General features: G+C 48.5%; 1 protein-coding gene across 1 annotated transcript in view; it reads left to right on the top strand.

The window, feature by feature from the left end:
- The window catches only part of raph1b (Ras association (RalGDS/AF-6) and pleckstrin homology domains 1b), a 50,524-nt gene that overhangs the window by 884 nt on the left and 33,619 nt on the right, over nucleotides 1–16,021 (top strand). The window contains exon 2 of the mRNA XM_080835316.1: nucleotides 12,106–12,174. The gene's annotated coding sequence lies outside the window, so the exon portion shown is untranslated. The remainder of the gene's footprint in view (nucleotides 1–12,105; nucleotides 12,175–16,021) is intronic.

Here is a 16,021-nt window from a genome sequence, read left to right on the forward strand (position 1 = left end):
ATCTTGCAACTGATATGTAGTTTGATGACCAGCGCAGCCAACATCACTCGAAAAATCGTAACCAGCCATTGAGTGTGCCACCACCCTTTCTAATGTGAGCTAGTTAGCTTGTACAACAATCCTTGTTGCAAGTTTAGCCTCTGACATGAGAGCTCATTTTTATAACGTATTGTTTTACTCTGCAACTGACATTTATAGTCTATAGCTTATACATGTGTTTGTTTCATTTACCCATTTATCCATGGATCCCTCGAGTTAATGTATCGCAAGCTAGGGTGTCTGTTCTAACCTTGGCAAGAGCTTCCATTGTCTTTCCAGTAAAAGGTGTAAAATTAGGGATGTGGTTAATTTTGATTACCTGTAGGCCTACTTAATACGACGCTACTCATTTAATGTCGAAACTGATGTAAGTAGTTTTATGTATGTAGTCACGCTCTGAACGCCTGTGTTCGGTTGGGGCTATTGTTTCCAGCAGTCTTCAGGGTGTAACATGATTACCATCGCGCATGGGATGAGTCGGCAGATAATTGCCAACTTGTTGGTAATGTCTGTTAAGCTTAACTGTAGAAATAATCCAGTTAGGCCGCCACTCAAAGCCAGTAGGTTCGGGGGGTACTGCCTTCTCTACACGCGTGTCCTGGTGAATCGTTGGGGAGGGGAGTTGGAAACGCAGCTGTCAGGACCAATATTCCCCAAACGACAGTAACAGCCGTGTAGCCATGATGGCACGTGCTAATACGCTGACATTATTGTTTCATCCCTACAACTGCCTCCTTCCTCAGCGTTAAGTCATGTTTGCTTATCTAAATAATATCATAAGAGAATAACAGCAGAGGACCATTAAGCCACATAACTTGTAGGTCCTCATAACTCTGTGCCTTCTTGCTTGTGTTTTTGTCTAGTTTGTTTTGAACATATAGTTAGGTCAATGAGTGCACTGTGCTTATCCTGCATAGTGTCCAATGGCGTCATAGGGATCTGTTTTCATTCAAATTTAAGGAAAGCATGTGGACTCTACAATAGATCAGTGTCCAGACTGAAAGATGCAAACGTCTGCCTTCCTGAGGTCAGTGTGTCACGCAAGTGGTGATGACGAGAGTCCTTGCAAATATTTTGCCATCACACAGAGCTGTCAACAACAAGAGGTCAAAAAGGAAGGTCTGAGGGTCATGGACACTTGGGGAAACTCAAGACTTCTGTCTGGGCACCATCTAGGTCTGATGGGGTCATGTGTTGGCTGTGTCGTGTCTAAAAATTCACAGGCATCAGAAAAGAAGGGGTTATCCGACTAGGATGAGGCTTGGGGATGGTCTGTCGCCCCTGGCAGGAAGAAAAATAGCAATGTGGTGTTACTAAAGATCCCTCAGTCTCTAGCCCTCAGGCAGTTGGAAAGGCTTGGATGGAGGGTGCCAGCCTCACCCCTTACACACTAGCTCTCACCAACTCACTTGCTTGACTCTCAATGCAGACAGAAAGCCAAGTGGGGAAAATGGTTTCCTCAAACAATAGAGAGACTAGCAAGCAGCAAGACGTGCTGCATTTGTTTGACTACTAATTCTATCGTCTTCTGAAGATCACGAAAATGAGAACAAGTCCTTGTCACCTGGGTCAGGACATTCTTGCGGGGTTTTCGTCTTGAGCATTTCTAGCTGACACAGATACTCGATTCAAGCACTGCAGGGGTTTTGGAGGGGAATCATTGAGACACAAAGTGGAACGCAGGAGTTGCTGGATGCTTTTCATGTTTCCTCCGCCAAACTAGAAGAGGGAATATGTCTGATGAACACACTGAGAGGGGGAATGTGCACTCCTGGGTTCTATGGATGGCTGCAGCCAAACTAACGAGAAAAGCAGCTGTTGCAGGGGCTCACTTGATTAGTTTTGGTAAGGTCCAGGGCAGGCGTGTGTGTGTGTGTGTGTGTGTGTGATGTAGGTAGGGCCCCTTTGTGTGTGTGTGTGTGTGTGTGTGCGGTGGTCATATATCACAGCTGTCACAATGTGATGGGAAGTAGACACACTTGATGAAGATCTGAGGGAAAGTGTCCTTGGGATAGCAGAGCTGTTTTTCTTTGCCCTTATTGGGTGCTTGTGCTCTGTGCCCCAACTCCAGCTGGGAGGCTGAACCACACAAAGAACCCCCCCCCCCACCCACCCACCCTAATGAGGGTTTTGTTTCATCCCAGCTCTGTTACACTTGGGAGGGGCATCAAAGGCCTGCCTAACACAACTTGAGGACATGGGCCGGCGGGCAGACACACAAGAAGGACCTAGTGTCACCCCACACCCGCATGCATACGAGTGGGCACCTGGCAGGGGAGCAGCTGCCAATGTTTCAGGCAGCATGTTGGCCCGCTGTGGTGTCATGGCCAGTATCCTGTCCCCTGTTTGTGTGTTTGTTGGGTGTGGTGGGGAAAAGGCGTGGCTTTACGATTTAATGGAACATGATTCTGCTGCCAGGCTGCCAACTTGGCGCAGCAGCTGGCCCTGCTAGCACCCGTCTGATAGCTCAGTTAGACGAGCGATGAGTTATAGATGTGTGAGGCAGGACAGTTGGAGATACTTCTGTAATAGGCTGTAGTAGGTCTCCCACTTGTGCTTCCCCATGTGCACAAGTGAATGGCCGCAATAGTGTAATGGCCACTTGCACAAACAAGCAACCAATAATTTGTGTGTTTTGTCTGTAAATCATGTTGTTTCTTAGTGATACATTTGTGGACGAGGAATAGTGATGGGAACATTTATTAATTATGCATAAGCGGTCATCTGTCTGTATTTGAGTGGAAAAGAACAGTGGGTACAGTCTTCTAATGCAGTGGAAGGCAGACCGGTGCAATCATAGTTGGCTGAGGATGATGATGCTGTTGTTTCATGTTTAGCCTGAGACTGCTTTAGAGGAATCAAGAGCATCGTCCCAACCAGGACTTGGCATCAGTAAAGAGTGTGAGTGTGAGTGTGAGTGTGAGTGTGAGTGTGAGTGTGAGTGTGAGTGTGTGTGTGTGTGAGAGAGAGAGTCATCAGTAAAGGTGGTAGAGTAGGGCTTTTCTTCCTTCCTTGTTCTCTTCCATTCAGACTCCTTTGTTCCTTTCCTCCAGACTGTCGACTGTCTGACTGAGTTCAACTCCACTGCCTTCCCTCTGTTTTTCTTCCTTTTTTTTCTGTCCCTCTCTGTCACACCCCAGTTGCACTTATGAGCCTGGTTAATACAGCTCACTGTATGTGTTGACAAAGGCAGGCAAGCTGTTACTCAGGAGCAGATGGCCTCGGTTCCCTCTCCCTCTTATTTTTGAGTTAATCAGTATTGACGTGCGTGTGTGTGTGTGTGTGTGTGTGTGTGTGTGTGTGTGTGTGTGTGTGTGTGTGTGTGTGTGTGTGTGTGTGTGTGTGTGTACGTACATTACCGTGTGTGGGGGAGATGGTCATGTGACAGGAAGTTTCCCCTAGTGGGGATGTTATTGTGGACTTGAATGGATCCCATATCTGTGACCCAGCCTCACTATCTGGTGAACAGGATGGGGTGACCTGGAGGAACCAGAACTCTTTCACAGGACCGTGGTTCTGACTGGACCCCTGCCACATGGTGCCTGCCGGTCCTCCTTTTTTAGACGTTTTTGAGGAAACCCTTAAACCAGTGGTTCTTAACCTGGGTTCGATCGAACCCCAGGGGTTCGTTGAGACACTCTCAGGGGTTCGGCAGGGCTCAAGACACACGCAGTATAGCCCGGTTCACACTAGCAATGCCGGGCCGTTTTTATACATACCTACGTTTTGAAGAAATCATATTTTAATTTTCAAATTACGAATGGTTCGGCGAATGCACTGATGAAGCTTGCAGGGTTCAGTACCTCCAAAAAGGTTAAGAACCACTGCCTTAAACAGTATGACTCCGTCTGAGCGCTGTAAGAGAAGTGGGACTGAGTCTGAGGAGGGTGAAGAGGCTGAGGCTGAGGCTCCAACGTCAACCCAGCTGACCGTCCTGTTGGAGATCTGACATCAGGCTGTCCCTGAGTGTGTCTTAATGTTTGAATGAGTTGAAGTCAAAACATCCCAGAACAGTGGTGTCCTAAGAAGGCAAGCTGCTCTTTTCCCTTTAATCCCTGGCTCTTCTGTGGGCTTTTCTAAAAAAGAGAAAGGCGAGTGTTGCCCCATAGTACCGTCACCCACTGCTTTGCCGCCATTCATGGGCCTGGAGGAGGTCAGAGGTTATGGCTCCATATGGAGGGGAGCTTCACCAAGGAATTCCAACCATGGTTTCAGATAACTGGCTGTGTGAACATGGCAGCGGTTATGAAAGCACAGGGTCATCCCAGAGCCCTGTTTTAGCTCGCCTGACAACACTGATGAACGATGCCAAAGACTTTTATCCTTGACCTAGAGAAACAAGACGAATGAAGGTCAACATAAAACCTGGGCCCTGGACTGCACTGCCTGAGGAGGGTCTGAAGGTCCATTTCACGAGGGCCTGATGCAGCTTATTTGTCTGGGAAGTCCCGCCCCTCTTCTTCCGGCCAATTTGATTTAGCCTCAGAAGTGGGTCTGGCAAACTTGCTATAGAAGTTAATTCCAGCATTGTAAGGATCCTTGGGGCCAATCACAAACTGGCTTTTGGCTACCTGGTGCGCCATTGGCGGATTTAAACTAACCACGGCTAGACAAGCAGTTTATGGTTCTTCAAAAGAATGGGTACCAACACAGAGCCATAGGCCTGGCAAAAGTGAGGTAGTTACACAATTTTTGCCCCTGGAGGATCCACGGCACATTGTTTGTCGTTTTTGTCTTCTGCACCCAGCTTCCATTGTTCAGCCTGTCTTCGATGTAAAGAGTTTTGTTTTCAATTTGGAGTTGGAAATGGAAGCCGTCTTGCTGGGAGTGTTTGTGCAGTAGAGTTGAGAGAAACGCTGGAGCTGGATATTTGGAAAAGCAGCAAAGTAGCTCAGCAGGAGCCTGCAGACATCCGGCCTGCTTAGCCACTCAACACGCTGCCAAGGGGAAGGGGGCATGTGTGGGCCTGTGCAGGGACAGAGGAGCTCAGGGTGTGGGCCAGGTCGCCGTTCAATGATACTCTTGGCCTGGGCTTCCGTCCTCCCTGGGGTCGAGAGCAGTGACCTCATGCCACTTTAGTGAAATCACCATGACGACAGGGCTTGACCCAAGGCCAGCTGGGATGGACATCATCTGTCCACATGGCAAACAGCAGAGTGGCTGGACTGGCTCTCGTCCTGAGAATAGATGTATTGGATAGAGAGTGAAACATTAAGACGAGTGCAGCACTTAAAGTCTAGTTTTAAAGCCTAAATGGGCAACAGCCACCAGGACCAGGAGAACTGCATGCGTGACCAGAATGAGCCCCATTTGTTTATGTCTTCCATGTGTTTGTACTTTTATGTAACTGCTAGAGCAAGAGCACATTCCATTCCCCCATATCTAATCTTTTGAGAGTACTTACTTGATGAGTATACACTATCCATATGTAATTAGTACCAGAGGATGTGAGGAGGACAGGGGAAGGCGTGAAAAAAAGAACATACAATTTGAACATTCCTCTCCACTGGCACATTGTGCTCTCATTTCCTCCGGGAGGTTGTTTGGTCTGAGTTGTGTCTCTGTGTGCCTGTTCCGTGGCTGGTATAGGACATAACAGGGTTTATGTGTCTGAGATATGTGTCTCTTTGTGCTTAATCCGTCGCTGCTATAGGACATAACAGTGCTATGTGTCTAAGGTCATGTTTACTCTCTCGGCCCATCAGTCATAAGGGGTCTGCCTTGGGCCCCAAAGCTAAGGATGTCATTGGCATGTCATAAGGTGTTTACAGCAGGGCTGAGATCAGCTGAGTGTCTGGTGGCCTGTTATAGCATGACCTGTATAGGATGTCAGTCCTATGGTCAGAACAACCCTCTTCCTCTTTCAGTATCTGCAACTATAGACTACTCTTGCTCTTGCCTAGCAAGACTCTCCTCTGGCCATCTTGTTTTTATATGTTTTTTTTCTTCTTCCTATGTTCTGGAATTACAGAGACATATTTGTGCTGCTATTGCGTACTAACTGCTAGCTGGGTTAAATTGGCAGACACTCCCAACCACCACCACTTGCTTCCAGTTGATTCAGTTGACTTTGAGGTAAACGGCCATGTTGTAATTAATGGAGCCGGTGGCAGCCATTACTTTATTTTGATGTGGTGATCATTTTATGGCTGGAAAATTCAGTACCGCTGTCTTTCCCACCCTGTTGTCTATTTTTGGAGGTTCTGAGCGATGTGCAAACAGAATGAAAGCATGGAAAGTGGCATCAATGTCGATGGCCTCCTATTGCTATTCAGATATTAACACACACACACACACACACACACACAGACCAATGATGGGGCGTATTATTATACAAGTGGAACTTTGAAACTCATATGCACTCTGTGAACCCCCCCACACACACACACAGACACACACACACACACACACACACAGACACTCGTCCTAGAAGACCCACTCCCAGGGTGTGGGCTGTACATGGAACACTTTGCACACATTTTGGTCAAAGCAGCTGTTGTGACCTCATCCTCACCCCAGTGTGTTGCTTGGCCCAGCACAGTGACCCTGACTGACCACCAGAGAAGCCAGCCTGTTGACTAGCCTTTGAGGGCCCACCAGGTAGACTGCTCTAGGTTACACCCAGTCACCTGGTGGTGTTGCCATGCTTCTCACACACAGGGGCCTTCAGCTAGCTACGCTTCAGATGCTGTGACTCACTGGGTGCTGTGTGTCACTGTCTGTCTGGGCAGCCTTGGTTGGTAAAGTAGCGAGTGTGCCGTGATTGCCACAGCCACACACACAGACATACACACACACACACACACACATCATTTATACACTGGCCAAACTCTTAGTCACTTACCTGCTGTGTCGTAACCCTCTGGCACTGTGACACTGGCTGTACTGTGAGCTGGGACTAAATGACACACCTTGTTGCCAGATGGAAAACTTAGGCGGGTGTAGATTTGAGGTCAGCTGAAGTGCCAGGCTGCTGATATCACACTTGGCCTTTTACTGGCTGTTTCCTGTTTCCTGCATATTCATTCAGGAGAAGTTTATGCAGTGATACTGTTCATTCGAAGTGAAACAAAACTGGCCATAAGTCAAATCCTACATAAGTCAAATCCTACAGGTGAGAAGGCGGCCCAGCAGCAAGTGAAAGCTCAGTTCAGAACTTTCCTTTTTCCTTCCCTTCCTTGTCTTGCTAATTCTCCTCACTTCCACTTCTTCTTTATCTGTTTAGTCTCATTTATCGTTCTGATGCATATTTCATAATCACCATTTCTCTTCTGTCCACGCCTCTCTCTAAATGTCCTTGGGTATGAGGCAGAGCATAAATAAAACACAGACCCTGCTGTGTGTGTGTGTGTGTGTGTGTGTGAGAGTGTGTGTGTGTGTGTGTGAGAGTGAAGAGGGAGGCAGCTTACACATGCTCCTCATGAGTCTCACCAGAGCTATTAATACTGTGCAGCGGGGCTCGGAAGCGTTCAGCTTTGTGCCACAGATTCTTGGTGCATGATAATAGGGAGCGTGCAGGTGATGTTCAGAAGCAGGTGTTCTAAATTCAAAGGGGGTCGCGGTAACAGTGGAGCATTTGTGCGGTTGCAGCATCATGCTTGTACTAACGGAGTCCTATGTTCTCTCAGTCGGTAAATCTAGAGTGCATTTTCTAACATTGTTTTAAAGAGAGGAGTATGAACTTGATTGACAACAATGTTTTTTTTTAAACTTCATTCAGCTCATCAGTGTGTTGACAATGGTCACAAATACGTCCCGGTCAGGCAAGGACAACGCCTTACTGTACAGGTCTTTGAGCTCAACTGAGCTCTCGGTCAAATACTGTTAGAAGAAGGAAACGCACAGTATCTACTGATGTGTAAGAGAGGGATGGGGACAGAATCTCTCTCAGCTCTAAAACATCCAGTGGCGGGGGGGGGGGGGGGGGTTTCCAGATCCTGTGTCGCCGTGGGAAAATTCCATCTGCTGCACTGTGTAATTCCCACCATCTGTGTGTCCATGCCGTCCTGTGGACAACAGCGTGGAGAAACCCAGCTCTCCACTGCTTAATGAAATCCAGACTCCTCATGGTATAGGGCAGTGAATGTGTGTGTGCGTGTGAGGCCTGTTGGCCCTGTAATCTGCAGCATTATGGTTTAAGCCGTAGCCTCAGATCTGGGATCAGTGTGAAGTTCATGTTGTTTTTTAGGAAAAGTAGAACAGCATGGGGAGGGTCAAACGCCAACACATCCTTCTGATGGCATGGAGAAATTACACGGGTTATCATCCAAACACTAAAATGTTTTCAGATATTTTAATGGAAATACGCCCCAGACAAGTTGGAGTCAGTGCTAGTCACTAGAGTCAGTGCTTGAGGTAACGTTCCGATGAACTGGCTGGAGCAGGCTTCAACCAAGTGCTTGAGTCTTAAGTGCTGTCGGACTGAAAGGCTGGCCATTAAGGGCACACACCAGTGGACCACTGGCTTGCACTTTAGGCCTCCACTGAAGGATCCACTCTGATGTTCCTCCTCACCATTCCCTAGGAGCCACCCCCATCCCCAGCTGATGCCCCTTCTGCTGCCTGGAGGCGTGTTGGTCAATGCTAATGCCCTTGGCCAGAGCAGAGGGGCTTTGGGGGTTTGCATTGATTACTTTGTGGCTTGGTTCTGCCTTCAGCCGGGACACTGAAGGTTTATATTGACCGATGGCTACCACAAATGGTCACAAATGGATGGATCGATACTCACAATTTATTTTTGGTGCCAATATTACATCAGGGTATCTTTAACACAAGCAGCACAAGTGTGCATCAATTCTATTTTTTAGGAGCGATTCATGCGAGAACTGTGTGCGTTTATTAGAGTTGTGTCAGAGGGCAAGCCGCAAGACCTTCAGGCTATTAATAGGACTGTCCAACTACTTCTCCTTGTTTTACTGGCAGGTTGATGCATCTTGGATGATAATCTTAACAGCCTCTGGCTTTGGGACATATTGACAGAATGACCCGTCAGATAAGATATCTCGGACGTCCTTTTGAAGTGTACGCAGAAAATGAATCTGAAAATCTAAGATGGCCGAGGATGCGTGTCGTTTGAGCAGCACTATCACAGTGAGGTGGAGCGCTAGCTGTGTCAGAATGCTAACTCTCATGCCTAACCCCCGCCAGGCCACTCCAACGATTGCTGACTCATTCCCAGGCAGGTTTCACCCACTCTGCGCATTATGATGGGCTCAAGGCCAGTTAATCAATAACCCCTCTGTCTGAACGCCAGCCACCGCCTGCTTTGATCTTTCCTCTTTTCTTCTGCTCCGCTGATAAAAGCTGCACTGTGACTTGTTCATAAGGATGTGCTTTGACCAAATGTGAGCTACTTAATAATGTAAGACAAGATTCATTAGTGATGTTGCCCTCTTCACTGATCGCTGTGCTGTTCACTTTTGCTATGAGATCCCCTCTTTGTTCCTCCACTTGAGTTAAATGAAGGGGTATTTCCAATGACCTCACTTCCTCCAGCCCTGCCTGAGGGGGCTCCGTGCTGCCCAGTGTGCCGTCCGCACAGGAAGTCAGAACTTTGGCTTCCGCTAGGGGAGTGGCTTTTGGCAGGATATGGGACCCACGGGCGGACACACCTGGCCCAGTCTCAGTGGAGCTGTAAGAAGCCTGGCGTCTGCATGGGTGTGAGTGAGTGCCATCTACAGGGTGTTAAGAACCCACATGGCCTTCCAGTTTGGGCTGACAGTGTTTTGTGACACAACATTCTTGCAGAGCGAAAGCGAGAGCTGCTAATGTCGTTAGTGGTTATGTTGTTGTGGTCCTATTCCCCCACTGCACTTGAGCTCAGGTGCACAAATCATCAGTGTACAGTCTTGGGCTGAGCCACGGCAGACAAGCTCAGAGTGGCTCTGAGGTGTGTCCCTGTGCTCCGTCGGTCTTCAAAGGAAATCCAGCTGGTGACAAAGAGCCTGGATGATGGATGAGCTAAAATGGCCGCCCAAGAGCAGCACTGGACTTTGGCCTTGGCCTTGATTTGCAGTGTGTGTGTGTGTGTGTGTGTGTGTGTGTGGGCCAATCAGAAGGCTTTAAACACAGGGCCGTTAGACCTGACCCACTGTGCCAGAGCTCCCCTTACAGGTCTGCCATGGAGAAGAACTACTCTGCCCTGTGTGTGTGTGTGTGTGTATGTGTGTGTGTGTGTGTGTGTGTGTGTGTGTGTGAGAGAGAGTTCGGGTCGAGTGTGGAGAAGAACTACTCTGCCCTGTGTCAGACAGCACTCAGCGTCTGCTGATGTTCGTGTCGAGTGTGTTGTGTTGTGTTGAAAATGCAGGGCAGTCTGCCAATATAGTCATGCCTCCTCTGTTTGTGTGTGTGTATAAACAGTCTTTAGTTTGGAGAGTGCATGGCCTGAGGAACATAATAGTCAAACCCCTTTAGGTGGTTGTGCTGAGCGTATTCTATCTTGTAGGTGCTACACAAGAGATGACCAGACGGGTACTCAGAGAGCGGGGGAAAAGCAGGATCAGCCATTGAGCCTGATCCACTCCAAACTTTAATAGGGTCTTCCTTGGCCCATGCCACCCCCCTCCACACGGTTTCAAGAAAATCGTCCGGTTAGTTTGCACCGACAGACAGACAGACAGACAGACAGACAGACAGACAGACAGACAGACAGACAGAAACCGTGTGCCTGTGTTGGATGTGCTGTGTTCCCGTCTCATCTCCCTGATGATCTACACCAGTACAGAGGAATTCATGAAGTTTATGGCTGAGATTTTTTAAGGAGATAGTGCAGCCCTCAGCAATGTACTGGGTGGATTTCTCTTGTTTTGGTGACTTTCTCTTCTGTGTATTTCGGACTGACGTTGAGGTCTATCCCATGTCAATTCAACCATTTTCTGTATTTCCCCTCCTCAAAAATATTAGAGCCATAGGGGAATTATTCATCACGTTACAGACCCTTTCATGGGAGGGTATGTATATTGCAGTTCATTTAGGTTATAAACCAGTGTGCGCATTACAATGATGGTGACTTCTTTGTTATGTTGGACATTTTTTCCATCAGTTTGATACTGGACACACACACACATGCACCCATTGTGAGCCACGCTGATGCAAGCAAGTTAGTGGGTTTATAGATGCTGAATAATCAGCTCATTTTTACTGGAAAGCTCATGAAATGCTTGTGGTTGAGCATGCTTGTGCAATGTAGCTTGAGGAATGATTAGATGTCAGATGTTGAACATCATCACATTGTGATCAAAACCAGATCCTTGTGATCTCTTCACCCACGCAAAGACTGCTCTCTCCCCCCCCCGCCCCCCCTCCCCTTGCACACAGAGGAACACATGACCAGTGAGTGAGGTCAGAATGCCACATGTTTTCTTGTGGACATACAGTGTACACAGTCACTCCTAGTATGCATGTATACACACACACACACACACACACACACACACACACACACACACACACACACACACACACACACTTCAGAGCTCCCTGTCTCCATCCATTCATGTAGTTGTGATTTTGCTGAGTCATTGGTCTGAATCAGAGGAATGGGAATGGCATTCTTGTGGACATGATGAATTGGAGTGGGTAAGCTTCTGGTCTAGTGACGTGTCCAGTGACACACTTAGTGGCCAGCTCAGCACTTTGATGTTCTTCCAATCAGTCCAAATGCCCCCCCCCCCCACCCCCCCACCTCTGGTTTTCTAGGTTGGCTAAAAATAGCAAAGTTTGAGATGAGTCTTTTGCTTGTTTCTTGTTCTTGCTCTCTCGCTTGCTTGCACAAACACATCTGCTATCGTTTACTGTGGTGATGACCTAGCGTGCAGTGCTTTTGGGGATGACTGCTTATCTCAGGGTAGTGCCCTGCTGGACGTGTGTGTGTGTGTGTGTGTGTCCGTTTGTGTGTCCGTGTGTGTGTCCGTGTGTGTGTCCGTGTGTGTGTCCGTGTGTGTGTGCCCTGCTGGACGGACAAGCATGTGAGGAATGCCGGACCCCCCCCCCCCCCCCCAGCAGTGTGTCTGCTCAGGCTTCATGCTTATCATTATTCATTCTCTCTCTCTCTCTCTCTTTTTCCAGACGTTTGGGGGGGAGTGAGGAAGTAGGTGTGTGAGACACTGGCTGAAAGCACACGCGCCAGAACCAAAGGTGAGTTCCCTTCTCGTCACACTTTCCTACCCACAATCCTCTGCTCTGTGGATGGGTCTGTTCGCCCATGAATCGGGTCTCTTGTTCTATTATTAGAACGAATGATCTCTGCCTCTCTAAGAACTCATCGGTGTGTGTGTGTGAGTGAACGTATGCATATGTTCATGGGCCAGTCTGCAATCTCATCATTCAACAATTCAAAAAAGAAATGCAAATATGAAATATTTTTTAAAGCCATAGCAACAGCTTCTGCTGCATATCTGCTCTGTTTCCTTGGTTTCCAGGCCACTAAGAGGGGAAAAGAGAGAGAGAGAGAGAGTGAGTGAGTGAGTGAAGGCGTTGGAGAGGGGAAGAGGATGAGAGCAGCTTTAGCTTCTTCAGAGCCACTCTTAAAAAGCAAGAAGGCAGGAGACTGGCAGGGGGCTTGCTCTGGGAGGATGAAGCTGAGGAGAGAGGAGAGAGGAGAGGGGTGACCTTGTTCCAGATACACCGCATGGTAGTCAAGAATTCTGTCAGAAGGCTTTTGGGCTACCATGAAGGAGAGAGAGAGGGGGCTAAGAGAAGGAAAGAGAGAGAGAGAGAGAGAAAGAGAGAGAGAGAGAGAGGGGCTAAGAGAAGGAGAGAGAGAGAGACGGAGAGACAGAGAGAGAGAGGGGGCTAAGAGAAGGAGAGAGAGAGAGAGAGAGAGAGGGGCTAAGAGAAGGAAAGAGAGAGGAAGAGAGAGAGAGAGAGGGGCTAAGATAAGGAAAGAGAGAGGAAGAGAGAGAGAAAGAGAGAGAGGGGCTAAGAGAAGGAAAGAGAGAGGAAGAGAGAGAGACAGAGAGAGAGAGGGGCTAAGATAAGGAAAGAGAGAGGAAGAGAGAGAGAGAGAGAGAGAGAGAGAGAAAGAGAGAGAGGGGCTAAGAGCAGCTCTCCACTGTCCTTTCTTAGCCTCAGTCAGTGAGTTTTTGGAGCCCTGTGCCAGCCCTAAGTGAAGTCTTGTGAACCGGCATGCCCTTCTGTGACGTTAGAAAACTTGTCCTCGGAAAGGTCAGACTGTGGGTGAGGGCGAGTGCTCTGGTCCCTCCTAAACTCAATCATGCAAGTGAAAATGGCCGTCGGAGTCACTGCTTGACCTTATAGTCCAGAGACCCAATAGCAGTCTGCCCCAGCCAGAAGAAGGCCAGGGAGGGCCAGAGACTCAACAGTAGTCTGCCCCAGCCAGAGGATGCCAGGGCGTGGCCAGTGAGTGCCCACTGCTCAGGGTGTGGCTCTGGAGGGGTTGTGTGATGACAGACCCCTCACAGGACTACATGACCAACTAAATAATCTATGACTCATATATGACCATAATCATGCAACTCACTTCCTGTGTTTGTAATTCATTAATTGCTCATTTACTGTTTGATTCATTTCTCATGGACTGTCTTACACACAGACAGTGATGGTGTGCCACCCGTCTTGACTGTCTGACTGCCTGATGGGGTTAAAGTCACGTAGAAGTCTGCCACTACTCCTCACCTCTCTGCTAAGGTCAAGGGGTCATTTTCCTACTTAATGACAGAACCAGTTCTGAGCGTGTACAAAGACTTGCATGCACACACACACACACACACACACACACACACACACACACACACACAGGAACACTGTTTTCTACAGCTTGTGCTCTTTAAAATATGACATTTCTTGTTACTGGATGAGATGAGGCCAGGAAGTGTGTTGTTTTGCTCCTGAGGCCTGTCCACACACACACACACACACACACACACACACACACACACACACACACACACACACACAGGTTCAGCACACCCCAGAGCACACACAAACAGACAGTAGGACAGGCATTCAACATTAGCTCAGTGAGATGAGTTAGCCATGCTCTAGTGCATCCTGAGTTCTAAGATGTAGTGGGGTGGTACTGTGTGTGCATGCGTGCGTGATGGAGAGACAGAGAAAGAGAGAGAGACAGAGAGAGAGAGAGAGACAGAGAGAGAGAGACAGAGAGAGAGACAGAGAGACAGAGAGAGAGAGAGAGAGAGAGAGAGAGAGACAGAGAGAGAGAGACAGAGAGAGAGAGACAGAGAGAGAGACAGAGAGACAGAGAGAGAGAGAGAGAGAGAGAGAGAGAGAGACAGAGAGAGAGAGAGAGAGAGAGACAGAGAGAGACAGAGAGAGAGAGACAGAGAGAGAGAGAGAGAGACAGAGAGAGACAGAGAGAGAGAGACAGAGATAGAGAGACAGGGAGAGAGAGACAGAGAGACAGAGAGACAAAGAGACAGAGAGACAGAGAGACAGAGAGAGAGAGAGAGAGGCATCTAAGTAGACTGGAGGCTACCACAGCCACTGTGTCCAGCTACCTGAGGCCTAGATAGATAGCGCAGAGAGTATTCAGGGAGAGAATGGTGGAAAACAATGGGCTTGATTTGTCATTTGGACTTTTGCCCTGCTGTTGCATACCAGATCTGTCTCCATCATACTCAGCCGTTTCTTCAGCTGATGGCTCAGATGGAGAGACCTGTGTGTGTGTGTGTGTGTGTGTGTGTGTGTGTGTGTTTCTTTCTTTCTTTCTCTCTCTCTCTTTCTGTGGGTGTGTCTGTCTGCCTGTATCTGTGTGTCTGTGTTTGTGTGTGTGTGTGTGTGTGTTTGAGCACGATAGGGAGAGGAGATGAGGTCATTTTGATTGCGTGTGAAAATAAGGAAACGGATAGGAAGTGTTGGGATGGTTGCACAGGGTTGGAAGCAGAGGGGGAAACACACACACACACACACACACACACACACACACACACACACACACAAACACACCGTGTAGAAGGAAGGGCAGAGGGACCCAGTGGCACACTTCCTGTATTTGGGGTCAGTGTTATGATGCCGTCCATCTCCATGTTTCATCCCAACGCTCCGCCCAGCAGAGCCTCACTCACCTGGACTCGGTGATTAAACAGAGTTCAACAGAGTCCTATTCATACGGACTCCCCTCCAGGCTATTTACATGACCCACATGCTGCAAAACAAAAGCCATCAGTTCACCCCTGACAAACACACAGTTGTGTTGTTGGGTGTGAGGTCTGACTTCCATCAGGTGTCAGCGACTGACTTGTTCTCAGCTGAAATAGGCACCTCAGATGTGGGGAAGCACTGAGGCACTATGTCCACTGACGTGTGAGAAGCTGGAACCCCTTAGTTACAGTCAGGAGTGGCAGGAGTTCAGCTCTGGTGGCGGCACCTGTAAGTTGATGCGGCTGATCTGGAGGAAGTCGTTAGGTGAGGGAGTGGCATCATGTCTGTGTGAACATCAGAGTCGCTCGTCTGAGAGTGAAACGTTTGTCTATGCTGTCGTCTCGCCGAGCAGCCAGGGCGAAACTGGGCAAGTGCAGAGCGGTCTCAGACACAAGCTGCCATTCTGCCCTGACGGGACGGGAGTGGTGTTCCTCCGTCAGCTGTATTTAACACCAGAGCATCATCAGTAATGATTCAGTGGAGGGGTGGAACAGAAAGCATTCTGTGAGGAGGAGAGGAACGCGCGAGAGAGGCGCTCTCCTTCAGGCGTCCCCTAGATGAGCTTTATCCAGGCAGCTGGAAAACAAACTCGTCATTTTCCAACGGGTGCACGAGAGCTAGAAACACACACCTTGAATCAATACACTGCATTGTGTGATGTTATACCAGGAAGTATCAGGTGTGAAAGCACATTTTGAACTGTGTGTGTGTGTGTGTGTGTCCTGTGAGACACGCCCTTCTAGGCTGTATTTTGAGCTGTTGTCAAAGGAGCTCTTTGAATGCAAGTTGGTGGGCAGTATATAGGTGTGTTTCCACTGCCGGGACTTGCCGGCCATTTTAGGGGAGCTGGCACTAGTTTGCA

Source organism: Sprattus sprattus (genome assembly GCF_963457725.1).
Source record: "Sprattus sprattus genome assembly, chromosome: 3".
NCBI lineage: Eukaryota > Metazoa > Chordata > Actinopteri > Clupeiformes > Clupeidae > Sprattus > Sprattus sprattus.